This window comes from Neoarius graeffei, chromosome 18 (genome assembly GCF_027579695.1).
Source record: "Neoarius graeffei isolate fNeoGra1 chromosome 18, fNeoGra1.pri, whole genome shotgun sequence".
Classification (NCBI taxonomy): Eukaryota; Metazoa; Chordata; class Actinopteri; order Siluriformes; family Ariidae; genus Neoarius; species Neoarius graeffei.
This window is the reverse complement of record NC_083586.1, coordinates 66,153,662-66,180,708: the sequence shown is the minus strand read 5'-3', so window position 1 is coordinate 66,180,708 and position 27,047 is coordinate 66,153,662. Positions and strand designations below refer to the sequence as shown.

General features: G+C 44.0%; 1 protein-coding gene across 4 annotated transcripts in view; it reads right to left on the bottom strand.

The window, feature by feature from the left end:
* Window positions 1-25,816, bottom strand: part of LOC132866485 (adhesion G protein-coupled receptor L1-like) — a 109,933-nt gene extending 84,117 nt beyond the window's left edge. For 3 of the 4 annotated variants that reach the window (XM_060899288.1, XM_060899289.1, XM_060899290.1), the window contains exon 1: window positions 24,505-25,816. The gene's annotated coding sequence lies outside the window, so the exon portion shown is untranslated. The remainder of the gene's footprint in view (window positions 1-24,504) is intronic. The other variant, XM_060899284.1, reaches the window with a different exon arrangement.
* Between the last annotated feature and the right edge of the window lie 1,231 nt (window positions 25,817-27,047).

Here is a 27,047-nt window from a genome sequence, read left to right as displayed (position 1 = left end):
TAAAGAGTCTAGGTGGAGCTACTGACTTCTACCTGAGCTGGAGTGCATGGCTGGGGAAGGGTTTTGGTCTACTTAAGGAGTATAGAAGCTTTTGCTAGTACAGGTACAAAGCCCTGACAACCTCCAGTCACTAGAAGAACTGATGGTAGTTGTGGAAGAATGTCCAGGCTCATAACAGGATGAACTCCAGGGTTTTTTTCTAGAAAAATGTAGTATGAGGGCACTAACCATGGCGAGGGAGCGAAGCGGGGGGGGAGATGGTGCCGGTTGTCCCCCCCCGCCGTGTAAAGCCTTTGAAAAATGCTCCAATGGGACATTCTGAGGCTGTCTGAGAGGGAAATTGTAACAAATTGTCTGTCAACATTGAAAAAGAAAGAAGTAATCTTCCTCTGCCCCGGACAGTCTTTGGCTTTCTTCCGCTTCGTGCCGCGGGATGACAACTTTAAATGCCCAAGTGTCAACAAAAACAACTCGCAAACTACTTCTGTCAAAAGCTCCCGTGCCGGTGGGTGAAAGGTCATTCAGTCTCGAGAAATCTCGCTCTACAAGTCAGCTGACCTTGTATGTAACCCATGTCAAATCTCGCGAGAGCAGCCGCGACAAGTAAACAACTAAACAACATGGCACCTCAGTCTGGAAAACACCAATTCGGATTGTTTTTGCACCATCTGGCGGTGTATCTACTATGATTGGAATATTTTTGGAGCAATTATAACGTATTTGATGATCAGACACATTGTCACATAGTGTTGCTGGGATGTTTTCACGGAGTCGGTAAGGGGGCGCACGCCGAGAGTAAGAGGGCGCAGCGCCCCTGTTCCCCCATTTAGACGAAAGCCTGAACTCGAATCTTTAGACTCATCTCATCTCATTATCTGTAGCCGCTTTATCCTGTTCTACAGGGTCGCAGGTGAGCTGGATCCTATCCCAGCTGACTACGGGCGAAAGGCGGGGTTCACCCTGGACAAGTCGCCAGGTCATCACAGGGCTGACACATAGACACAGACAACCATTCACACTCACATTCACACCTACGGTCAATTTAGAGTCACCAGTTAACCTAACCTGGATGTCTTTGGACTGTGGGGGAAACCGGAGGAAATCCACGCGGACAACATGCAAACTCCACACAGAAAGGCCCTCGCCGGCCACGGGGTTCGAACCCAGAACCTTCTTGCTATGAGGTGACAATGCTAACCACTACACCATCATGCCACCCTTTCTAGAGTCTTAGATCTAAAAAGTACCCTAGATCTAGAAAGTGACTGTTCAGTGGCGGGTCAGTACAGATTGTTATATTAAATGAGAATTCAAAGATAAAACTAGAATATCATATATTATCTGTCATTCTATATAGCTATGCTATGCTGTTGCATGGTATTGTATCGCAAGGGGATAATTTCCCCTTGATAAAAAATAGCAAATGACAATTAAACTTCCTGCATTTCTACATTTCCTTTAAGTCAATAGTATGTAAATAATATCAGGTTTTAATGTATGATGTGGTGTTACTATGCAGGGCTCGAAATTCATATATTTTTTCACCAGCCAGCCGGACTAGTTCCCTTCCAAAGTAACTCGCCAAACAGAAAATCAACTCGCCAAAATTTGTTCATGTATGAATTTTACTTCTGTCAAAAATAACACAAAAGAGAGTCGTTACCATTGTTCATGACTAATGTGCATTTATATCAAGACCCGAGTATTTTGATACTGTTATTAAATACATAAATGAGAACAACACAGAGCACCATAATATAATCCAAAAAAATCCAAAAAAACGCCAGATGACTGACCCCTTACTTGTTCTTTTAGGAACCAAGTCGTCCGCTTCCATTTTTAATCTGTCGCTGAAATTGGCAGAGCTTACACGGTAGCCTATGCAACACCAGCGACTGCACGAACTGAGTCAGCGCTGTAAACTGAAACTAGAAAATCTTCCCGCAAGTTCCTTTCAGCACCGAGATGTCGCCTGGGATTGGTTGGCGAGTGCGTGATGTTATTGTTTTATTTTTCCCCTTAGGCAGCCTCTCACGTTACTGCCTGAGGGACAGGGAGAAAACCACCGGAAAAGGTTTTAAACAAACGCAACAAACACGAAACAAATGCAAGTCGGCAGATGACCATAAAATACTCGATAGTTACGATATAATAACTATATGTATCTCACACAGAATTTTCGGAGATATATCGAGTATATTCGATATATCGCACAGCCCTAGTCTGAATCTTCGCTTCATATATATTTTTTATTTTCAACTAGCCAGCCGGGCTGCCTAGTGACAGGAATTACCCACCAAATGACAAATTAAGTCGCCTCGGGCGACCGGACCACCGCGAATTTCAAGCCCTGGTATGTCATCCCTTCCACAAACATGCTAAAATATCCATATTATTAAATAAAAGATTAGAGCAGATCTTAAAACTAATGTTATTTGACTACTCACTTGTGCAACATTATTGGAAACGTCCTCCTGTCTCCCCGAGTTTGATACCTGCTACACCTGCCTCAGCAAGTTAGTTTAAGTGATCAAAACGTGAAAATCATATCCTAAAATTAACTTAACACAAGTGTGACAACTGTGGTATATACAAAACAAGACCGTCAATGACGGTGTAGCTCACTCCGGCCCCGTCTAGTCCAGAAGGAACGATCTAAAGTGGGCCACCTTGCGCAATAAATGTTGTAAGCTACAGTATATACACTATATACAAGCTACAGTGGTGCTTGAAAGTTTGTGAACCCTTTAGAATTTTCTATATTTCTGTATAAATATGACCTAAAACATCATCAGATTTTCACACAAGTCCTAAAAGTAGATAAAGAGAACCCAGTTAAACAAATGAGACAAAAATATTATACTTGATCATTTATTTATTGAGGAAAATGATCCAATATTACATATCTGTGAGTGGCAAAAGTATGTGAACCTCTAGGATTAGCAGTTCATTTGAAGGTGAAATTAGAGTCAGGTGTTTTCAATCAATGGGATGACAATCAGGTGTGAGTGGGCACCCTGTATTATTTAAAGAACAGGGATCTATCAAAGTCTGATCTTCACAACACATGTTTGTGGAAGTGCATCATGGCACGAACAAAGGAGATTTCTGAGGACCTCAGGAAAAGCATTGTTGATGCTCATCAAGCTGGAAAAGGTTACAAAACCATCTCTAAAGAGTTTGGACTCCACCAATCCACAGTCAGACAGATTGTGTACAAATGGAGGAAATTCAAGACCATTGTTCCCCTCCCCAGGAGTGGTCGACCAACAAAGATCACTCCAAGAGTAAGGCGTGTAATAGTCGGCGAGGTCACAAAGGACCCCAGGGTAACTAGAGGAACTGTAGGCCTCTCTCACATTGGCTAATGTTAATGTTCATGAGTCCACCATCAGGAGAACACTGAACAATAATGGTGTGCATGGCAGGGTTGCAAGGAGAAAGCCACTGCTCTCCAAAAGAACATTGCTGCTCATCTGCAGTTTGCTAAAGATCATGTGGACAAGTCAGAAGGCTATTGGAAAAATGTTTTGTGGACGGATGAGTTCAAGATAGAACTTTTTGGTTTAAATGAGAAGCGTTATGTTTGGAGAAAGGAAAACACTGCATTCCAGCATAAGAACCTTATCCCATCTGTGAAACATGGTGGTGGTAGTATCATGGTTTGGGCCTGTTTTGCTGCATCTGGGCCAGGACGGCTTGCCATCATTGATGGAACAATGAATTCTGAATTATACCAGTGAATTCTAAAGGAAAATGTCAGGACATCTGTCCATGAACTGAATCTCAAGAGAAGGTGGGTCATGCAGCAAGACAACGACCCTAAGCACACAAGTTGTTCTACCAAAGAATGGTTAAAGAAGAATAAAGTTAATGTTTTGGAATGGCCAAGTCAAAGTCCTGACCTTAATCCAATCGAAATGTTGTGGAAGGACCTGAAGCGAGCAGTTCATGTGAGGAAACCCACCAACATCCCAGAGTTGAAGCTGTTCTGTACGGAGGAACGGGCTAAAATTCCTCCAAGCCGGTGTGCAGGACTGATCAACAGTTACCGGAAACGTTTAGTTGCAGTTATTGCTGCACAAGGGGGTCACATCAGATACTGAAAGCAAAGGTTCACATACTTTTGCCACTCACAGATATGTAATATTGGATCATTTTCCTCAATAAATAAATGACCAAGTATAATATTTTTGTCTCATTTGTTTAACTGGGTTCTCTTTATCTACTTTTAGGACTTGTGTGAAAATCTGATGATGTTTTAGGTCATATTTATGCAGAAATATAGAAAATTCTAAAGGGTTCACAAACTTTCAAGCACCACTGTATATATAGAAGCGATATCCACCCTAGGAATACCGACCTATTTACCAGAAAGAATCCAAAACAGCAAGGAATTGACTGAGAAGAAGCAGTTTTTGTTGAACTGCTCATTAAGACTTAATTAGTCCATAACTTCATTAATAATTGGAATTAAACAAATCTGGGTAGAGGTTCTATGCACCATAGGTGCCCCTACCTTCATGCCAGAAAGAATCAAAATCATTGAAGAACTGAGGGAGAAGAAGCGTTTTGTTTGGAAACTGCTCGTTAGGGCTTAATTACTCCGTATCTTCATTATTAACTGCAATTACGCAAATGTTGCTAGAAGCTATATGCACCCCAGGCAGACCTACCTTCCTGCCAAAAATAATAAAAATCAGTGAAGAATTGAGAGAGAAGAAGCAATTTTCGTGAAATGTGGACGACGCCAGACGATAGACAATGGACAACACATGATGGCATAAGCTAATTGCCTGTTAGCCAGATGAGCTAATAATGGACTTCACAGCATTCAGTGAGCGGAAAGTAATGCACTTTGAGGTGTATTGGCCAGTTGTGGCTGTACTACCACCTCAAACACGCATTATTTCCTGCTCCCCAAACTCTGTTGTCCATGATCGCTTATTTACTAATTACCAAGCTCAAACAAATAACCTTCCATTACATGAATGAACACCAGCATAACACTAAGGAATGCAAGAACAACACTAATGAAAACTGAATTATCGGGTCAGCTGGCAAGCCTTATGTAGCAAGGTGAGTATAATAAATTCATCTCGTTATAACTCAACTTATATGATTTGAATTGAAAAATGAGTCAATTCTACAATACTAACTACAGTATCGACATCACCTAATCCAGTATCGTTTCATACCTACAGTGTGTTGACAGCTTCAGAAGCCCTTTTCTCAAGCACATACTGTAATGTTAGTTATTTGAACTGACTGAATTTGTTCAAAGTCTGTTGTTCAGAGTTTGATGGATTGGTTGTGATTGGCTTGATGGACGTCCAGTCAATCTAACTTGACCTGTGTGTGTGTGATTTCAGAAACAGAACTCTTACTTTGGATTAGTTTTTGCAGATTTTAGTTTTGTTTAATCCTGCAAAAAAGTGTGTGTGGGGGGGTAGAATCATGTTTCAGCGAAAGCTGGGGTGTTACAACACTCGCATCCCCTGTGGTTGCAACACCCAAGTTAACGAGGACGAAACTGGAATTATGCCTGCAGAGTGCAGAATAAATAAAGATGTTCAACATTGTAAACAGTGGTTAGAGTGTGTGAAAAAGGAGAAGTTATGGATATTTATGAGTGTGCAGCCAAAACTTAAAACCTGAGGACTATAAAAGAGATCTGAAAGTGGAATTACTTGATCTTCTGCTGAAGATGATGATAAAAAAAAATGGCAATTCTATCTGAATTTAGTACAAAATGGAGACCAAAGGGGAGTTTCCGGCCCAGACAACTGGACAACAAGAGCTGAACTGAGGTGACATCCCATCACCATTAGCTAGTGAGCACCGCCCCCAGATTCCCCCTTTCTCACCTCCATTCCCACTACCCCACAAATATACATCCCAGAACAGCGTAGTCTTTCACATTTTGCTTCGACTTGCAAGATACATAACCTGGAAGGAGTTTCCCTGGTATTCAAACTGAGAAATCTTGCTATAGAGCCCGATGTTTCATCACTGTAAGAAGTGAGTATGCATGTTTACAGCAGACCTATCGATGGTTACATTTTTGATAACCATCCCCTTAAGTACCATAAAACTAAGAAGTGGCTACTGGCAAGGTCAGTATGTGTCCTGTTGTATTAAGCACCGTAAATCTAAAAAGCTGGTAGTGTTTGCCCAGTATTGGTCCTGGCAGTGTACCAAAAATAGCTTTTGTTTAAAAATGTTGATCGATAAAAGGAAAAGCATAATGATGGTGTCCGAGAAATTACTTCCCACCTTTCTGAATGCTTACCAGGCTGACGCACTGACCTCTATCTTTAGAAAGGGTTTCAAAAGTTTATGGTGCTTTGTGTTTATTTTCAGATACTCTGTATGACATTTTTTTTGTGTGTGTGTGTTTGGATGGATCGTGGCACTCACATGAGCCAAACTGGTGACCTATGATCGGTGCATCGGCTGAGTCGGAGGCGCTCAGGCCTGAACCAGAAACTGACAGGCTAGCCTCCAGAGTCATGCTGCGATCAGAGGTCAATGAAGTGATCTCCAAGGCCATGCCAGAGCTCCCATTTGAGGACAAAGAGGTGATCTCTGATGCCACACTCCCATCAGGGGTTGACGAGCCGATTGCTGATGCCAGGTTGGAGTTCCGCTTGGATGTCATTGAGGCAATCTCCAATGCCACACTACCATCAGAGGTCAACAAGGCAATCTCTGATGCCATGCCATAGCTCCCATCAAAGGTCAACAAATCAATCTCCAAGGCCATGCTCCCATCAGAGGTCAATGAGGCAATCTCCAATGCCATCCTGGAGCTCCCACTGGAGGTCAACGATGCCATCTCCGATGCTACCCTTCCATAGTGGGTCAATGAGGTGATCCCTGATACCACACCAGAGCTCTGCTCTCAGGTCAGTGAGGCGATCTCCAGTGCCTCATGTCCATGTCTGTGCCTGAGTCCATGACCATGCCAATGCCTGAGCTTATGCCTGAATCCAGACCAATGTGACAGTCCTCAGCATCATGCCTTTAGCCCTGCCCAACAGTCTGTGGGCCCCCTCACTTAAGTTTGGAGCAGCCAGAGTCAGGATCTTACAGGGGGTCTCTGTCGCACCACTGCCGAGAAGCAATGCTGGGTTGAATATCCCAGAGAGTGCACCTCACAGCCAGTGATGAACTCCATTTCCTAACAGCTCCTGCACTGATCACGTGCTCCTCATGACTCACACCGGTTATGAGTTTATTTTGGCAATTAGTTTTGTTGTTAAAAGCCTGAGTTTTGTGTACCTTCTTGTCTTGCATTTCCTGCCACATTGCTCAGCTCAGTTTATTCTGTGTTCCAGTGCCTTGGTTATTGTTTATGTTTTAATCTTGTGAAAAAAATAAAAAACCACAGCACCTGCATCTGTTTTCTGTCCCTGTCTGTGCCGAACAGCTGATGAGTCTTTAACCATGATAGCAACTGGTACAGCAAATGGCATATCATATTGACATATTGACAATATGGGCCAACAGAATTGAAATATTATATTTTGTCAAGATGCTGTAGCCCAACTGGGCCAACAACACCATGCTGATGATCAAGTCCATTTTCTTGGCCAGAACTGAACCCTAGTTTCACTCCAAAATGGGGGTCATCAACTTGGCAATTTTCCTGCTCAAAGACAGCTCAAGAAGTTTGTTAGACCAGGGAAATCACCAAACTGCTGGATGTTGACCACCAGGAAAGCAATGAATATCTGCTTGGATTAACGACCCTGCATTCACAAACTTTAAGTGAATACAGATGTGGACAAATTTGTTGGTACCCTTACAGCTCGCTGAAACAATGTTTAATTCCTCCTGAAAAGTTATGAAATTAAAAGCAATTTTCTCAAGTGTACTTGCATGCCTTTGGTATGTCATGGAGTAAAGCAAAAAATAAAAAATAAAAAAGCATGAACACAAATGATTTATTGTTTATTCTACAAAGATGTTCTAAAATTAGCCTGGCTAACACGACTTCAAAGCTCTCCGAGCTATTGGTCTGGCCAAGATATTAAGCCCAACCGTTTCCCAGAGCCCGTGGTTGACCCGCCTCCCTGAAATGCCTCAGTTTGCTACTGGTCGAAGCCAGAAAAGGCTGTGACGAAGCTTAAACCAATCACATCGCTCTTTCCTCTGACGTATGCGACGGGGCTAACTGGTAGATTAAACTCTTACCGAAGCCGGTCGGGAGCAAGGCGAAAACGTCCTTCCTTTCAATAAATACCTCCAGGGCTGCTCTTTGCTCCATTTTCAATGAGAACTTCCCGTTGAATGCTTTCAATACAGCATCTATGCGTAATAGATGCGGAAGCGTGAATGAAGCGCTTCCGGCATAGATTCTGTAAACAATCTATGGCTTCCGGTCGCAGTTCTACTACGTCAGTGCCTTGAACACGCCTCTACCCAGGGCCGTTGGAGATGCTCAAAGTTGATTGGTTCCCGATTTTTCGGGAGCTTGGAAGAGCTGGAGATAGCTTGCCTAGCCAGACTAAGCTCGCAACAGGCCCTCGTGTTGCGTCACACTTAGGATGGGCGGGCCCAGGCTATTCTAAAATAGCCTGGTCAGATTTGTTGGTACCACTAGAAAATATTATAAATAATTGGATTATAGTGATATTTCAAGCTAACTGTTTGACCTTAATGAGTATCACAGATGTCTTTAAGCTTGTAATCAGTCATTCAGTCTATTTAAATGGAGAAAAGTCGTCACTCTGCCGTTTGGTATTGTCGTGTGCACCACACTGAACATGGACCAGAGAAACCAAAAGAAAGAGTTGAATGAGGAGATCAGAAAGAAAATTATAGATAAGCATGTCCAAGGCAAAGACTATAATACCATCTCCAAGCAGCTTGATGTTCCTGTGACTACAGCTGCAAATATTATGAAGTTGTTTAAGTTCTATGGGACTGGAGCCAACCTTCCTGGATGTGACTGCAAGAGGAAAATCGACCACAGATTGAACAGAAGGAAAGGGCCCATGGGAGACAAAGAGCCAAGGGCCTGGTTCAAAGAAAATGGCACAAAACTTGAAACCACAGTCTGTGTGCCTAATAAATTTTAGTTTGCATGTTGCAGGTGTAAGAAACTACCAGATGTTAGAACTGGTTAGATGTTAGATGTGAAATGTGGTTGCAATAATGTAATGCAATAAAAATAAAATAAATAAATTAATTAAAAAAAATTACACTCTGATATGTACTGCAAATCTCTCAGGAGTGTAACATTTAAAAAAAAAAGTGTCCTCAGTGTTTATAGTCTCATTCATTCATCTCATTAGCTTTATCCTGTCCTACAGGGTCGCAGGCGAGCTGGATCCTATCCCAGCTGACTACGGGCGAAAGGCGGGGTACACCCTGGACAAGTCGCCAGGTCATCACAGGGCTGACACATAGACACAGACAACCATTCACACTCACATTCACACCTACGCTCAATTTAGAGTCACCAGTTAACCTAACCTGCATGTCTTTGGACTGTGGGGGAAACCGGAGCACCCGGAGGAAACCCACGCGGACACGGGGAGAACATGCAAACTCCACACAGAAAGGCCCTTGCTGGCCACGGGGCTCGAACCCGGACCTTCTTGCTGTGAGGCGACAGCGCTAACCACTACACCACCGTGTCACCCCTACTACTGAATATATACAAACAAATTAATGCTGCATGCAGCTGGAAGTACAACTTATATAATAATAATAATAATAATAATAATAATAATAATAATAATTAATTGCTTATAGCACGCAAATTAACATGAAATATATGATCAAATGCGCGTAAATTTATAACTTTTCCAACCACACATCGTTCTTATATATGATCTTGTCTGAATTTTGTATGGTTTTGCTCTTCTTAGTTGGTATTATTGTGTATAAAGATCAGTTTCAAGCTCTGACTTGTTAGGTTGTTAGGTTTGGTTATTGTTAGGAACCTAACAACCTGTGTTTTCTCTCTCTCTCTCTCTCTCCCCCCCCAACTCTGTCTGTCTCTCCGAGTTACATGTCAATCCTGGGATTGAGATGCTGAACCTCTTCTGCTCCTTAGACCTGCCTGATCCATCCTGATGCCCTGTGTCTGGTCGGAGTCTCATCACATCGCTCCTGTGGAGGACGGCCCCATGTGGACAGTTGAAAGTCACACCTGGAGGACGCTCTGGACTCTTACAGTAATGCTTTTATGGCTGAGGACTACAGTTGACTTGCTAACTTTAGGACTGCAGTTGTTATGAACAGTTTTGCACTCAACTTTCCATCAATGAAGAGTTTATAACATCAACGAAACTGACTTCATGTTAAAAGTGTTAAAAATGTTATAGTCATGCTGTCCGTTGTCACCCAGGTGAGGATGGGTTCCCTTTTGAGTCTGGTTCCTCTTGAGGTTTCTTCCTCATGTCGTCTGAGGGAGTTTTTCCTTGCCACCGTCGCCACAGGCTTCATCATTGGGGATAGATTGGGGATAAAATTAGCTCATGTTTAAAGTCACTAAAATTCTGTAAAGCTGCTTTGCGACAATGTTTATTGTTAAAAGCGCAATAAAAGTAAACTTGACTTGACTGTTACCCTCCTGACACTGTGCTTGGTGATTGGTGCTGCATGTTACTAACAAAATAGTCAAGTCAAGTCAAAGTCCCTCTCACGCCAGAATCTGGTCTTCCCAGGCAGTCTCCTGTCCCAGTACTAACCAGCTCTTTTGAGGCGTATGGGTGCGGTGCCGATCTTCGTTTCCATAGCCGTCAGCCTCTCACCTATGGGGCGGGTCCTCTGGTAACCACGAGAGTTTGACTCCCCACTCACATCTGTATTGCAGCGTGCCTTGCCGGACAGCAGTAGGTACCATTTTTATGACGGTTTTATGATATGATCCGATCACGAGTAGAACTCACGATCTCCCGGTCAAGAGGCAGACACACTAACCACTAGGCCAACTCGTGGTTAACAAAATTGTGCATGTTAATAATGATTTCAAACAAAACAATTTGCATGTAACTAGATGTTCTTAATCTGAGTTCTCCATTAACATGTTTTTCTGCATGTGTTTTCACTAGATAACCTCTGAGGCATACGAGCTGATAATTATACCCAACTAGAAAAACAGACCCCTCACTGGGAAGCCCGAATATCGGCTCCCGATCCTCCTACCTTGACGCGGTGTGAGGGCCCGAATGTACTCATTTCCCAGTCCTGGGGTAGGTGCAGCGTTCCTACTCTGTAACCTCGAATAAGGGGGTGGAAATTGGATAGTCGCTAAATGGAGGATCCAACTCCGCCCTGGCCGGTACCCAAGCCCAGATGCGATAGTGAGAGGGTTTTGCACTGGGTTAGCTACCCGCCATGTCAAAAGTATTGCTACCGATACGCCGACAAACTCAGAAAGTCATCCTTTTTCGGGCGTGGAGCTGAGGACTGAGGTAGAAACAACACCTCACATGATGAGTGGAAATGAAAGCCGAGAGGAAGTTTCCATTCCGAGGGAGTCTCTGGCAACACCCAAACAACAAATTAGAGTCGCAGCTTGGAACGTGCGCACCATGTTTGAGACAGGTAAAACACTACAAGTCGTTAAGGAAATGGAGAGATACAGCTTGAATATCCTCGGTGTAAGTGAAATGAGATGGTTAGACTCGGGCATAGTGACGCTCAACTCAGATGAAACAATATGCTACTCAGGTAAGACAAACGGTCAACACCAGGAAGGTTTAGGTCTCATTATGGATAAAGAGGCAAAGAAGAGCCTGCTGGGATGGGAACCAGTAAGTTCACGCATTATTAGAGCAAGGTTCTTCTCGAAGTATGTTAAGACAACCATCATCCAATGCTACGCACCAACTGAACAGGCTACAGACGAGGAAAAAGACATCTTCTACGACAACCTCCAAGATCAAATAGACAGAACACCACGGCATGACATTCTCATCCTGATGGGAGACTTTAATGCCAAAGTTGGTACAGATAACGTAGGATACGAAGCCTGTATGGGAAGAGAAGGTGTTGGCGAAAGAAATGGGAATGGACAAAGACTTGTAGATATATGCATGGAAAATGGTCCAATCATAGGCGGCGCAGTCTTTCCACACAAGAATATTCATAAGCTGTCCTGGGTATCCCCAGACGGAAGAACAAGCAACCAGATTGATCACATTTGCATAAACCGTAAATGCGTAAATGGAGGAAATCCCTGAAAGATGTTAAGGCCATCAGAGACGCTGATGCAAGTAGTGACCATCATCTGATGTTGTGCAAACTACAACTGAAACTAAAGAAAGCAAACAAAGACAAAAGCGAACCACTCTTTGTCTCTGGGAAGCTTAAAGATCCAGCAGTAAAGAAGCAGTTTGCTGTGGAACTCAAGAACAGGTTTCAGGTACTCGAAGACATACCGGTTGATGATATAAACACCAGGTGCGAGAGTGTACATAAAGTACTTACAGACACCAGCAAGTTAATATTGGGATACCGTAAACGAGAGAAGAAGGAATGGATATCAGACACCACCTGGAAGCTAGCGCAGGATAGGAAGGTAGCTAAACAACACACGTTGAGAGGGAGCGAAAGACAAAGGGCTGCAGCAGTCAAGATCTACCAAACAAAGAATAAAGAAGTTAAAAGAAGTGCTAGAAGGGACAAACGCGAGTATATGGATAATCTAGCATCCGAAGCACAGCGAGCTGCAGAGATTGGTGACTCAAGAACCGTGTATAAAATTACTAAGCAGCTGTCAGGAGGTCTCACTAGCAAGGCTACAGCAGTTAAGGATAGGAGCGGGAATGTACTAATGAATGGAAAAGACCAGCTAGACAGATGGGCAGAGCACTTTAAAGAAACATTAAACAGACCTGCCCCGGAATCCGAAGCGGTCATCGAGGACATGGGCTTCAACATAGAAATGAAACGTGGTCCTATTTTACTCCAGGAGATTATAAGTGCAATAAAAGAAACGAAGGCAAACAGAGCACCGGGTGAGGATAGGGTAACAGCCGACATGTTGAAAGCAGATCCAGTAGTAACTGCCAGAGGTCTGATAAAGCTTTTCAACAGAGTATGGGATGAGGAAAAGGTACCAGAAGCTTGGAAAAGAGGCATAATAGTAAAGCTGCCAAAGAAGGGCGATCTATCTGTCTGTGGAAATTGGAGAGGCATCAACTTGCTATCAGTTTCAGGAAAGATTTTTTGTAGAGTTCTTCTCCAGCGTACAAGGCGTTCCATTGACAAGGTACTGCGGGAAGAACAGGCCGGATTTAGAAGTGGTAGGGGATGTACAGACCAGATTTTTGTACTACATACCATCGTTGAACAATCATTAGAATGGAATTCCTCACTCTATATTAATTACATCGACTTTGAGAAAGCGTTTGACAGTATACATCACCCCTCACTATGGAACATACTCCAAGCGTATGGTTTCCCACTCAAGTTTACAAATATTCTAAAAGTCATGTATGCCAATAACCAGTGTTGCGTCCACCACGATGGTCAGCACAGCGAGTGGTTCCACATAAAGACCGGAGTCAGACAGGGCTGCGTGATCTCACCTGTTCTCTTCCTTGTTGTCATCGACTGGGTGATGAGGAGAGCCACAGCAGGACAACCAAGAGGGCTTGTTTGGGGTCTCTCAGCCAGACTGGAGGACTGCGACTTTGCAGACAACATAGCCTTACTTTCACATATCCAGGGGGACATTCAGGAAAAAAACAGAGTGGACCAACAAGCAAGGTCTCAAAATACACCCAAACAAGACAAAAATAATGAAAGTAATGAGTAAAAGCACAACAAAGACAACCATACGTGGACAGGAGTTAGAAGAAGTAAAGGACTTCAAATATCTTGGCAGCTACATTTCAGCCGACAGTAGCATTGAGAAGGAAGTTTCCACCAGAACTGGCTTGGCAGCACAAGCCTTTAACAAACTGAGAAGTATCTGGAAGTCATCTACCCTGAAGCAAAAGACCAAACTGAGAATATATAAATCAAACGTGCGTTCCATTCTTCTTTATGCGTCAGAAACATGGAGAACCAACAAGAGAATAGAAAGCCGTCTCAGAGGTTTTGAAGGTAGATGCCTTAGGAGAATTCTGAAGGTACGCTGGGAGCAAAAAATCTCAAACAAAGAAGTAAGCGAACGTACAGGTATATGTAACATCGTAGATGAAATAAAGTACAGACGCTGGAAGTGGCTAGGGCACATCCTCCACATGAACAAAACCAGACGCCCACATGTCGCCCTCAAATGGAATCCTCAAGGGAAATGAAAGAGAGGCAGGCCTCTAGGGACCTGGAGAAGAACTGTAGAAGGAGAGATGAAGGCTGCAAGGAAGACATGGCATGAAGTTAGATGGATGGCCCAAGACAGGAAGGGCTGGAGGAAGTTCGCCGGCGCCTTATGCTCCAATGGGAGCGAAGAGGATTAAGAAGAAAAACAGACAACAATGGGAAATATATTGACAGGGAAATTGCCATTTACAAGCCAAAAATTGCAAACCCGCCCAACTCGAACATGTGTAAAAGAGAAAACCCAGTGTTCCTCTGCTGAAAGGGTCAGAAAATATCGAGAAAAAGTCAGGAATGACCCAGAAAAGCTTGCAGAAGCAAAGCACGAAAAGAAACTGGAAAACCTAAAGTATAAAGCAGATGTGAAAGCTGCAAGAAAACAAAATGTGAAACTGGATGAAGAGTTAAAACTCAAACAAGCTGAATGGCAATGAAGAAGCAGAGAAAAGAAAAAGGAAATGAAAAAGCAAGAAAAAAATTGCAAAACAAAAAGAAACACAAGGCAGTTGGGGAAAAAACAAGCTAACAGTCGTTTGAAACAAGCCAGTGCTCGCAGTGATATACTGTCAGGAGTGGAACAAATATAGTCAACTGCTTGTTTTCATCAAGTCGCAGCAACGTCATACCAACACGTGGAATTTTCACGCGTACTCACCGTGGGTCTGAAGACTTCACAGGCTGATTAATAACACACAGCTTCTTGGTATGATAATTACAAAAACTTTATTTGAATGCTAATACCAAATTTTCTAGAAAAATAAGTGTACTAGAGCACTTTTTGGAGCCAAAGTTTTATACTAAAGCTGAAAATGCAGAAAAAAATGGGTGTTTATTTATGAATTGATTAGTTGTGATAATATTGAAAACACATTAACTGTATACGATGATTAAATTTCACAAGCAGCCACTTTTCACACTTTTACCCATATCTGCCAGTAGGATGAAAAAAAAACAATTTAGCACAAATAATATAAATTTTTTAAAGAGTTTCCTAAAAATTTAGCATGTTTGCTTTATTACATGAGTGGTTATTTACTTTATTTACTTCTGCACATACATTTATTTTTGCTCAAAAAATTTACCCCCATACTGTAGTGCCATTTTTTTTTTTTTTGAACCAGACCCCCGGACAACTTCCAAAGAGGTAAAAGTTGAAATCCAAGGTCTAGGTACAGTACATCTATGTCTGATTGTACCATCTACCACTTTTTGAGCGACAGCAGGCTCAATGGAAGCAGACCCAGGAGGACGCCATTGTTGAAAGAAAAACTTTAAAAAAAAAGCCAGACTGGAATTTACTAAAATGCATATTGACGAGCCACAAGTCTCCTGGGAGCATGTCCTTTAGACAGATGAGACAAAACTCAAGCTTATTGGCAAGTCACATCAACTCTATGTCCACAGAAGAAAAAAAAATTAAGCTTTCAAAGAAAAGAACACAGCACCTACCGTGAAACATGGAGGAGGCTCGGTTATGATTTGGGGCTACTTTGCTTGAATCTGTGCAGGACACAATGAAATCTCAAGACTATCAAGGCATTCTGGAGGGAAACGTCCTACCCATTGTCAGATAGGTCTGTCTCAGGCGCAGGTCATGGGTCCTGCAACAGACCCAAAACACACAGCTAAAAGCACCCAAGAATGGCGAAGAACAAAACATTGGACTATTCTGAAGTGGCCTTCTATGAGTCCTGATCTGAATCTTATCAAACATCTCTGGAAAGAGCTGAAACATGCAGTGTGGTGAAGGCACCATTCAAACCTCAGACAGCTGGAGCACTTTGCTCAGGAAGTGTGGGCCAAACTACCTGTTGGCAGATGCAGAAGTCTCACTGAGAGTGATGGAGATCGCTTGTTAGCAATGATTGCTACTAAAGGTTGTGCAACAAAATATTAAGGATTAAGGGTACCATGATGTTTGTCCATGCCATTTTCATTGGTTTTGTTATGTAAAATATTCAGTTGACCCAAAAAGCAAAAACAAAGTCTGGTTTGTGTTAAACATAGAATAAACAATGATGGATGCCATTCATTTTTGTCTGTTTCAAGATATTTCAGAGATAGTTGTGGGTTCTTTTTTTTTTCGTGGAAGGGGACCAACAAATTTGTCCATGTCTGTATAATTACAATCCAGACCTAGGGTCATTGAACCTCAGCAGTTATGTTCTGAACTACCAGTTGAAAGGTTGTGAGATTAAATCCCAGAACTGCCAGAGTACCACTGGTTGGCCCTCAGGTCAGACCCTTAAATGTTCAGATTGGTGCTTTTTTTTCTCTCCGTGCTCTTGCGGAAGGCGGTCGCATTCTCTCCCTCTCCCTTCCCTTATCTTTCCTGCTTCTGCTTCTGCTGTCTTGTCTGTCTAAGTGTCTATATTCTGAGAGACTCTCTCCGCATTACTCTCCGAACTAATAACCATGGAATTGATAAACTGGTCTCTTCACGCAACTGACACAATCTTCTCGACGAGAAGCCTGGGTTCGGGGGAACCAGCTTGTCCTGCCGGAACATTCGCAGCTGGCTACATGATGGACGCATGGGAGAGGTGGCGGGTCATGTGCCTGGCAGTTCTTTCTGTGGAGGACATTGAAGACATCTACCTATTCGGAACTATGATTACAGGACTTTTGCTGATTGGATTAGGCATTGCCCTGGTTTATCGAGGAAATCAGAAAACGGTGACAGCTGTTCAAAGCCCCATAAAGCTGCCCGACATGATTGAAGCGGTGGGCAGAGCTGTCGGCACTCAGACTGTGGCTATTCAGAACTTGAACTGCATCATGGATAATATCTTGGAGAAGCTTTCGGCTTTGCAATGGAAATTAGATCGTTCTGGAGACCAAGATGGACATGGACATGCGGCGTAGGTGTGCAAAAGAATGCGTCTGCTCGCTAAGACCAAACAAATTCCAATCTTATCTATTTCGGCTCCCTAGCCAGCACTGGCCTTGGCCAAGGTCATTGCTGGGGAAACAATTCCCCTGGAGAACACTGCTGTTAGACTCTCTCTCATAATTCCTTCCCCCACTTCCCGTGGTCGACGCTTTCACCCCCAGTGTGACAAGCGGGTGCGTGACCAGCGCCCTCATGGCTGCAGGAGCGGACGGCTGCTTGCTTGTGCTGGGTCACCTCTACCTCCTCCCTTCCCCCCTACCCCCCCTTACCACCCCTGATCGCCCCCCCTTAAGTCCCATGGCATGTTGTAAAGTGTACTTGTGTTTTGGGTTTTTTTTGTGCTTATGTGCTGAGGTTTGTTAATGTTCCCACATTGTACTCTCGCAGGAGCATAGAGTGGGGGTGTTTTTTTCTCCTCTCCTTTCCTCATGTTCTCTGTAATTTCTTTTTTTCCCTGTCTTCCTGTCCTGTCTACTCCCCCTATGTAAGGACAGGTTGATGGTCAATTTCACTGGTACAGTGATAATAAAGGGTTCATTCATTCATTATGGGGTTTGGTATGTTGCTTTGGGGAAAAGGTATATTATACATACAGATACATACAGTATATATAAAAAGATACATTTTCAAAACGATCTTTTCTCAGTGTTATGACTTCCTGTCCACGATAAATGGATGTTGTAGGTCACTGAAAGCAAAGCTATTCAGAAACACACCGTCACACCAACACCAAGAACCAAGAAGCAGCAACAGGCGGGACTTCCAGGTCATGCTTCTCAGAGCGCATCGCTCCACACCGCCGGCTCAAATCTCAGGTTCCCAAAACCCACTGCAAACTGCCTCTCATTACACACCACACCAAGGAGTTTAAAAGGACTATCTCTACACACACACACACACACACACACACACTCCCTTTACGAGGCACTGTCACATTTTATGGCTCGTCTACAAACTTGCCTGTTTTATGGAGGTGTTTTGGTTTGGACCTTTTTTCTAGTTTTCTGTTGTCCGAGTGTTGAAAATGCCTTCCTATTTAAATAAAGAGCTAAAATTGTAATTGTATCCTCCGTCTGCCTCTTCCTGTGTGTGTGTGTGACACACACCAAATTTGGAGAAATTTTAAAGCTCCCTTATCGTGTGGAAGAGAAAAATGTATGTTGGGTTTTTTGGGCGTCATGGTGGTGTAGTGGTTAGCACTGTCGCCTCACAGCAAGAAGGTCTGGGTTCGAGCCCCGTGGCCGGCGAGGGCCTTTCTGTGTGGAGTTTGCATGTTCTCCCCGTGTCTGTCTGGGTTTCCTCCGGGTGCTCCGGTTTCCCCCACAGTCCAAAGACGTGTGATTAGATTAACATGGTGTGGCCTTGGGCTGAGGCACCTAATACACAACTGCTCCCCAGGTGCTGTAGCATAGCTGCCCACTGCTGTGTGTGTGCTCATTGCTCACTTGTGTGTGCATTCATATGGAATCAATTTTGTGCCAAAATGTTCATACAATACTTTTGAAATATCAAACAAAAACGACAAATCAAAATACAAAAAAAAAGTCAATTTTTTTAGACTGGCAAAGAAATTATTCGTGTAATCGTGCAAAATATCAGTCTATTACTCTTCAGAAACCTTTTATTTTTGTTCCGCGTCTTTCTCAGTTTTGTTTGACGTAATTTATTTTGGTTGCGATTCCAGCTTTCTCATTTGAGCTCCCTGACTTTTTGCTTGCAGTTTTGGCACAAACTTCACGTGTGGGCGGGCTGTCCAGGAATGCATTCCCATTGGGTAACTTGTGTTTGACTGACAGCTACGCTCAGCGATTCCCCCGGAGGCTGTTGCGGCCATTTCCTACTCGGATTCTGGCGGACTGTTTGACGAGTGACCGATCCGTTGACGGTAAACAAGGATCGAGTGGACTTCAGTGGCGACTATGATACTGAATTAATTCAACAAAGTGTAAGTGCGGGACAGATGTGTTGTATGTATTGCAGTAGTGCACATTATGCAGGTGTTTCGTGGCAAGTCAAATGTTAGCCTTAGCTCCACTACCCAATATAATAGCTGTCTTGCTAACGTTAAACACGCCTGCATAATGTGCACTACTGCAACACATACAACACATCTGTCCCGCACTTACACTTTGTTGAATTAATTCAATATCATAGTCGCCACTGAAGTCCACTCGATCCTTGTTTACCGTCAATGGATCGGTCACCCGTCAAACAGTCCGCCAGAATCCGAGTAGGGAATGGCTGAGCGTAGCTGTCAGTCAAACACAAGTTAGCCAATGGGAATGCATTCCTGGACAGCCCACCCACACGGGAAGTTTGTGCCAAAACTGCAAGCAAAAAGTCAGGAAGCACAAACGAGAAAGCTGGAATCGCAACCAAAATAAATTACGCCAAACAAAACTGAGAAAGACGCGGAACAAAAATAAAAGGTTTCTGAAGAGTAATAGACTGATATTTTGCACGATTACACGAATAATTTGTTTGCCAGTCTAAAAACATTGACCTTTTTTTTTTTGTATTTTGATTTATCGTTTTTGTTTGATATTTCAAAAGTATTGTATGAACATTTTGGCACAAAATTGATTCCATACATTCGCTGCTTCAGATGGGTTAAACGCAGAGGTTAAATTTCACTGTCTGTGCTTGAGTGTACGTGTGACAAATAAAGACTTCTTGGCTTGGCTTCTCTCTTCTCTTTAAACTGACCAGTTTGTTACAGTGTGCTCTGTAATTTCTTAATTTATACCATGTGACTGAATTTTTGCTTTGTTTTATTATCACACCATTGTGCAGAGGCAGTAGAATACGATCCTGAATCTACTGCTCCAGCGCGATAAACCTCACTGTGAGGTGGGAAATCTCAGAAGCTCCTCGAGATTGGGTTTATTTTAACCTCCTAGGGCTTAGCGGTCACATGCGTGGACAGCACTTTATGGAAATTCGGAACAAGATTCCACATATGTGGACATACTTTTTCTCTAAAAGTACATCTTATCAAAAGATGATGCTTAGTTTTTATTCTAATCAGGTTCTAATAAGCCCAAATAGCAAAGAGAAATAAAAAATGCATGTAAAAAAACAGCTTGGGCCTTGGGAGGTTAAAGCACCTATGGAATTCTATCTGAAAACCTTATTTCATCTCTATAAACTTGCAATATATTTCATTCTTTAGCATGTGTCTTATTGGCTCAGCTACCTTAGTATTAACAAATAAAACAGGCTAATTTAGTGAAATACAGCAAGTTGATGTTAGAAAACTTTCCTCAACATGCTTTTTTAAAGATTAGACAGAAATGAGATGCCTCACTGTCTTTGCTTACTCCAGCGTATTGAAATATTTTACTGACGTCGGCCCAGGGTTCAATCCTCCAGCTGGATTATTCATCCTCACATGTACGTGGACGGCTATAGCGTTATATTTATTGCGTAGCATGTCTGGTGACAAAGAGGAACAATTCTTGATAGTTTATTCTGTATTTGTGTCAGTCCACCAGATTTTTATACCAGATGCTCAGATTATGGATTTTGAGTTTTACCTGCTGCGTGACACGACCAAGCCTCCATATGCAGGAAATACAACCCAAAGTGAAATTGGACCGAGGGAAGTTACTGTAAATCTGACAGGAAATCATGTGCACACAACCCAAAATGATCCATCTTCCAGACACTGACTACAGATGATACAGAATGTTGTGAATCCATCAGGAGACAATCTCGACTGTAGATTATTGGCGAATTTCCCAGATTTGTTGAGCAACAGACCACAAAACGCTGCTCGGAAGGTCAAGAAAACACGTGGTGAACTATGAGTCACTATAGCTAAGCGAATGTTGCGTGAAAACTGCGCTCGCATGATCGACACATTTTCACTACAAATCAAAATGTCATTTGCCGACTTTTATGTCAGAAGGAAGATCTACACTTGTCTCAGTTGTGGATGATGTTAAAAGTAGTAAATGTATCCCATAGGGGGCGCTATTGAGGTGAGTATTCCTTGATAATTACTGAGAAGCGAAAACAGTGCAAAATATTGTCCACTTTTCAACACTGTTTCTACGCATCCTGTAAACAGAGCACCTGGTACAAAAATCAGTGTGTGGCGCGACACGCGTATTTTGTTTCTTTATTAACGTCCATGTTGATTGGAAGCGAAACTGATTTTTTAAACCAAAGGGTAAAAACTACGCTTTCAAAAATATCACATACGAGCCGACTGAGCCTTACAGCCTTCTGTTCATCCTGACTAATGGGATAAATTGATATAAAATAATTGTAAATATTTATTAAGGTGAAAAATGTCCCAAGACATCAAGAGAAAATAAACAAATACACAAACAACCTCAGGCTGAACAATTAGACACTGAGACCCACGGGACAGAGAAGAACAAGAACCGAGCTGCTGGAATGTAAACCAGAGAATGAGCAATAGGTAATCATCTCTCTCTCTCTCTCTCTCACACACACACACACACACACACACACACACACACACACACACACACACAATAACAACACAAGGCAGTGGTGGGAGAGTAATTGCTATGATTAAACCCCCTGTTGATTTCACTCCTCCCTCCTCAATTCACGCTCTGTGGTACGAGCACAAACAAACACACCATACTCATCAATGGTACACACACACACACACACCTTTCAATTCTTGAACTTTCAGAATAATAGATGCATTTTAATGCTCCTCATGATGAGACTGAAACTAAGTACAGAACAAAACACACCATATTCAGCTCACACACACACACACACACACACACACACTCTCAACTGCGTGGCAGAAATAACACACTGTAATGTGGGATTCTATTTCTGATAAAAGTAAGATCACGTACATAATCAACCAAACCACTGAACAGTGTGTCTCTGTCTCTCTCTCTCTATTTGTCTGTTCAGGCTGTTGGTGTTATTACATGGTAATTAACACTCAGCCACTGAAAATGGCTGCCTGAACCCTCTGTGTGTGTGTGAGAGAGAGAGAGAGAGAGAGAGAGAGAGAAAGAGAGAGAGAGAGAGAGAGAGAGACTGATAAATAAAGAGAGAGACAAACAGACATAGATAGATAGATAGATAGATAGATAGATAGATAGATAGATAGATAGATAGATAGATAGAGATGAGGAGAGAGACAGACAGACAGATAGAGAGAGAGACAGGGAGAGAGAGACAGACAGACAGATAGAGAGATAGAGAGAGAGACAGGGAGAGAGAGACAGACAGAGAGAGACAGGGAAAGAGAGAGACACACAGACAAAGAGAGAAACAGCGATAGATAGATAGATAGATAGATAGATAGATAGATAGATAGATAGATAGATAGATAGATAGATAGATAGAGAGAGACAGCGAGAGAGAGAGACAGACAGAGAGAGACAGTGAGAGAGAGAGACAGACAGATAGAGAGAGAGAGAGAGAGAGACAGTGAGAGAGAGACAGACAGACAGAGGGAGAGAGAGACAGTGAGAGACAGACAGACAAACAGATAGAGAGAGAGCGAGAGACAGATAGATAGAGACAGAGGGAGACAGAGAGAGACAGAGGGGGAGAGAGAGACAGAAACACAGAGAAAGATGGGGAGAGAGACAGAGGGAAAGAGAGAGGGAGAGAGAGAGAGAGCGAGAGAGACAGACTGATAGATAGAGAGACAAACAGACATAGATAGATAGATAGATAGATAGATAGATAGATAGATAGATAGATAGATAGATAGACAAACAGACATAGATAGATAGATAGATATGAGGAGGGAGACAGAGAGACAGACAGACAGAGAGATAAAGAGAGAGACAGGGAGAGAGATAGACAGACAGATAGAGAGAGAGAAAAAAACGGGGAGAGAGAGACAGACAGACAGACAAAGAGAGAAACAGTGATAGATAGATAGATAGATAGATAGATAGATAGATAGAGAGGGAGAGAGAGACAGAGAGAGACAGGCAGACAGACAGACAGACAGAGACAGCGAGAGAGAGACAGACAGAGGGGGAGAGAGAGAGAGACAGACAGACAGAGAGAGACAGCGAGAGAGAGAAAGACAGAGGGAGAGAGACAGCAAGAGAGACAGACAGACAGACAGAGGGAGAGAGAGACAGTGAGAGAGAGAGACAGACAGACAAACAGATAGAGAGCGAGAGACAGATAGATAGAGACAGAGGGAGAAAGAGAGACAGAGGGGAAGAGAGAGACAGAAACACAGAGAAAGATGGGGAGAGACAGACAGAGGGAGAGAGAGAGGGAGAGAGAGACAGATGGAGAGAGAGAGAGAGACAGAGAAAGACAGGGAGAGAGAGACGAGAGAGTGAGAGAGAGAGAAAGACAGGGAGAGGGGGAGAGAGAGAAAGATGGGGAGAGAGAGAGAAAGACGGGGAGAGAGAGACAGAGAGAGACAGAGAGAGAGAGAAAGAACAGGAGAGGGAGAAAGACAGGGAGAGAGAGAGAAAGACGGAGAGAGAGAAAGACGGGGAGAGGGGGAGAGAGAGAAAGAGAGAACGATGGGGAGAGAGAAAGACAGAGAGAGAGAGACAGAGGAAGAGACAGAAAGAGAAAGAACGGGAGAGGGAGAGAGAGACAGAGAGAAGGACAGGGAGAGAGAGAGAAAGATGGGGAGAGGGAGAGAGAGAGAGAGAGAGAGAGAGAGAAAGACAGGGAGAGGGAGAGAGACAGAGGGAAAGAGAGAGAAAGACAGAGAGAGAGAGACACTACCCTGCTGTCCACCTGTCATCAGCTAATTACTCTCTCTGATGGCGGAGTCTCTGATAAACTGGCAGTTAAATGATCTGAATGAAGTAGCACCTGTCTCTCTCTCTACCCATCTCTCTCTCTCTCTCTCTACCCATCTCTCTCTCTCTACCCATCTCTCTCTCTACCCGTCTCTCTCTCTCTCTCTACCCATCTCTCTCTCTACCCGTCTCTCTCTCTACCCATCTCTTTCTCTCTACCCGTCTCTCTCTCCCTGTCTCTCTCTCCCCGTCTCTCTCTCCCCCTGTCTCTCTCTCTCCCCTCTCTCTCGCTCTCTCTGTCTCTCTCCTCTCTCCCCCGTCTCTGTCTCTCTCTCCCTCCCTGTCTCTCTCTCTCTTCCTCCATCCATTCACACCATTAGTGTCTTAATTATGGTAAGCATTTCTCTCTCCGTCTCCCACCCTGCCTTTAGCTCTATCAGTCCTTTCGTCTCTTATTCTCTCTCCATCTCTCCCCACCTCTATCTCATCATCTCTCCCCACCTCTCTCTGTCCTTCTCCCCCCCCCCCCCCCCCCCCCAGTACATAAGCACTAAAAGGTGTGTGTGTGTGTGTGTGTGTGTGTCCTTCTACCTTTCTCCTGTATCCTCCCTCTCTCGGCCTTAGCATCCGTCCTCCATTATCCTCCTCTTCCTCCTCTTCTCTTTATCCTTTCTTCTCTCCTCTTTGGGCTCGAGCGCATAAACATTAAAGTTTAATAAGCCGCCATCTTCCCGGCGCGCGCGGCGCAAAACCCGCTGTTTATGGCATCAGGCGGAAACAACAACAACAACAACAACAACAACAACACATCCACAGATACACAGTAATGTGTACTTATAGAGATATTTCGGGATGGAGGAGCGCTGTCTTTACCACAGTGGGGAAAAAATCAGAAATAAAAGATAAAGCCCCCTCTGGAGTCGGCCATCTTACAGACAGCAGAACGCGCGCACCGGGCTGGGTTTCTCCAGAGTCACCGACCATCACACCCCGATCTGCAGCACAACATCAACCACAGGGTCAGCAGCACACGCAAAGCCCGGCGAATTAATGATGCGCCAAAAAGGAGGGAGATTTCACCCAATCTGGCAACCCAGAGGTGAGAAATAAAGAATGAGAGGGGAAAGGAGGAAAGAGGAGAAAATGACGAGTTTGAGAGAGAGAGAGAGAGAGAGAGAGAGAGAGTCAGACCTGCGGTGTGGGAGATGAAGAGGATGCTGAGAGAGAGGGAGGTGGAGATGGAGATGATGCTCTCAGGAGAAAACGCATGTCGCATTAATACACGGAAAAAACCCTCCACACCCTGCATGAGGAGCATCCGAGTCCAGCATCAGCAGGGTGAGGATCTCCTCCAGCAGAACCCACAGCTTCACACGGACACACACTCCTGCATGCACAACCAGACGGAACCAGAACCATCAGCTGAGAAAGACCAGGCCGGGTGGAGGAGCTCAGGAAGGAGCTGAGATATCAATCCAGAACTCCATCAATCCATCATTCCATAAATCAATCCATCAATCCACTAATCCCACCCTGAGCTTCACTCTGCAGCGCGTCTGGGGAGAAGAACAGCAGATCTACTGAGTGATCTGATTCCCTGCATGCATGATCCGCCCAGGTCCATCAGTCACTCACTCACTGTAGTGCGCGCACACGCACACTCTCACACACACACACACACACTCTCACACACACACGCACACACACTCTCACACACACGCATCTCTGATCCTCCAGCCAAAAAAAAATCCACCCGCTTGCATCATCATCATCATCATCATCATCATCATCATCAGGTCCTGCTTGGTGTGAAGAATAAAGCGCACGCGCCCTGGAGGTCAGGCTCGGGTCCGAATGCGCATCTCCGGCCCTGACACCTCGGCATTGAGGCTCGTGCGCTGCGCTCCTCAGTGCGTCTGCTGTGCCGGGGGTTGCCAGATTGGATTTAAAACAGTTTCCAGTCGCAGGGTTGCCAGGTTTCAATGATTTGATTCAATTTGCAGTAGAAATGCTGTGGCGGGTTTTTCCGACATGATCTCTCTCTCTCTCTCTCTCTCTCTCTCTCTCTCTCTCTCTCTCTCTCTCTCTCTCTCTCACACACACACATCTGCATCATGCCAGTACGTTTACATGCACACTCAAGAAATCAAAGTCCCTCCCTTGCCAGGACGTGGTCTTCCCAGGCAGTCCCAGTACTAACCAGGCCGTTACGCAACATTGGACGGCGCCGATCTCTGCTTCTATAGCCCTGGACCTCTCACCTATACAACTAGAGTTATGGGTCTTCTGGTAACCACAAGAGTTAGATTAGGGATAAAATCAGCTCATGTTTAAAGTCACTAAAATTCTGTAAAGCTGCTTTAGATTAGATTAGATTAGATTAGATTAGATTAGATTAGATTAGATTAGATTAGATTAGTTGCGCTGTCACCTCACAGCAAGAAGGTCCAGGTTCGAGCCCCGTGGCCGGCGACGGCCTTTCTGTGCAGAGTTTGCATGTTCTCCCCGTGGGTTTCCTCCGGGTGCTCCGGTTTCCCCCACAGTCCAAAGACATGCAGGTTAGGTTAACTGGTGACTCTAAATTGAGCGTGAAATGTGAGTGTGAATGGTTGTCTGTGTCTATGTGTCAGCCCTGTGATGACCTGGCGACTTGTCCAGGGTGTACCCCGCCTTTCACCCGTAGTCAGCTGGGATAGGATCCAGCTCGCCTGCGACCCTGTAGAAGGATAAAGCGGCTACAGATAATGAGATGAGAAATATAAAAAAGAATAAGATATGGGGAAGGGGGGGGGGAGGGCCAACGGAAGAGGTATTGCAATTTATATTGCACATTGTCCAGTATTGCTTATTGTCAGGCTAGGCTACTGCTCCTTCCCGTCCTCTGTCCTCCTGTTCCCCCTCCTCCCCCCCAGAGAGGAGTTGTACAGTCTGATGGCGTGAGGGACAAAGGAGTTTTTGAGTCTGTTTGTCCTGCACTTGGGAAGGAGCATTCTGTCACTGAACAGGCTCCTCTGGTTGCTGATGACGGTGTGCAGAGGGTGACTGGGATCGTCCATGATGTTCAATAGTTTGTCCATAGTCCTCTTCTCTGCCACCGTCACCAGAGAATCCAGCTTCATGCCGACCACAGAGCC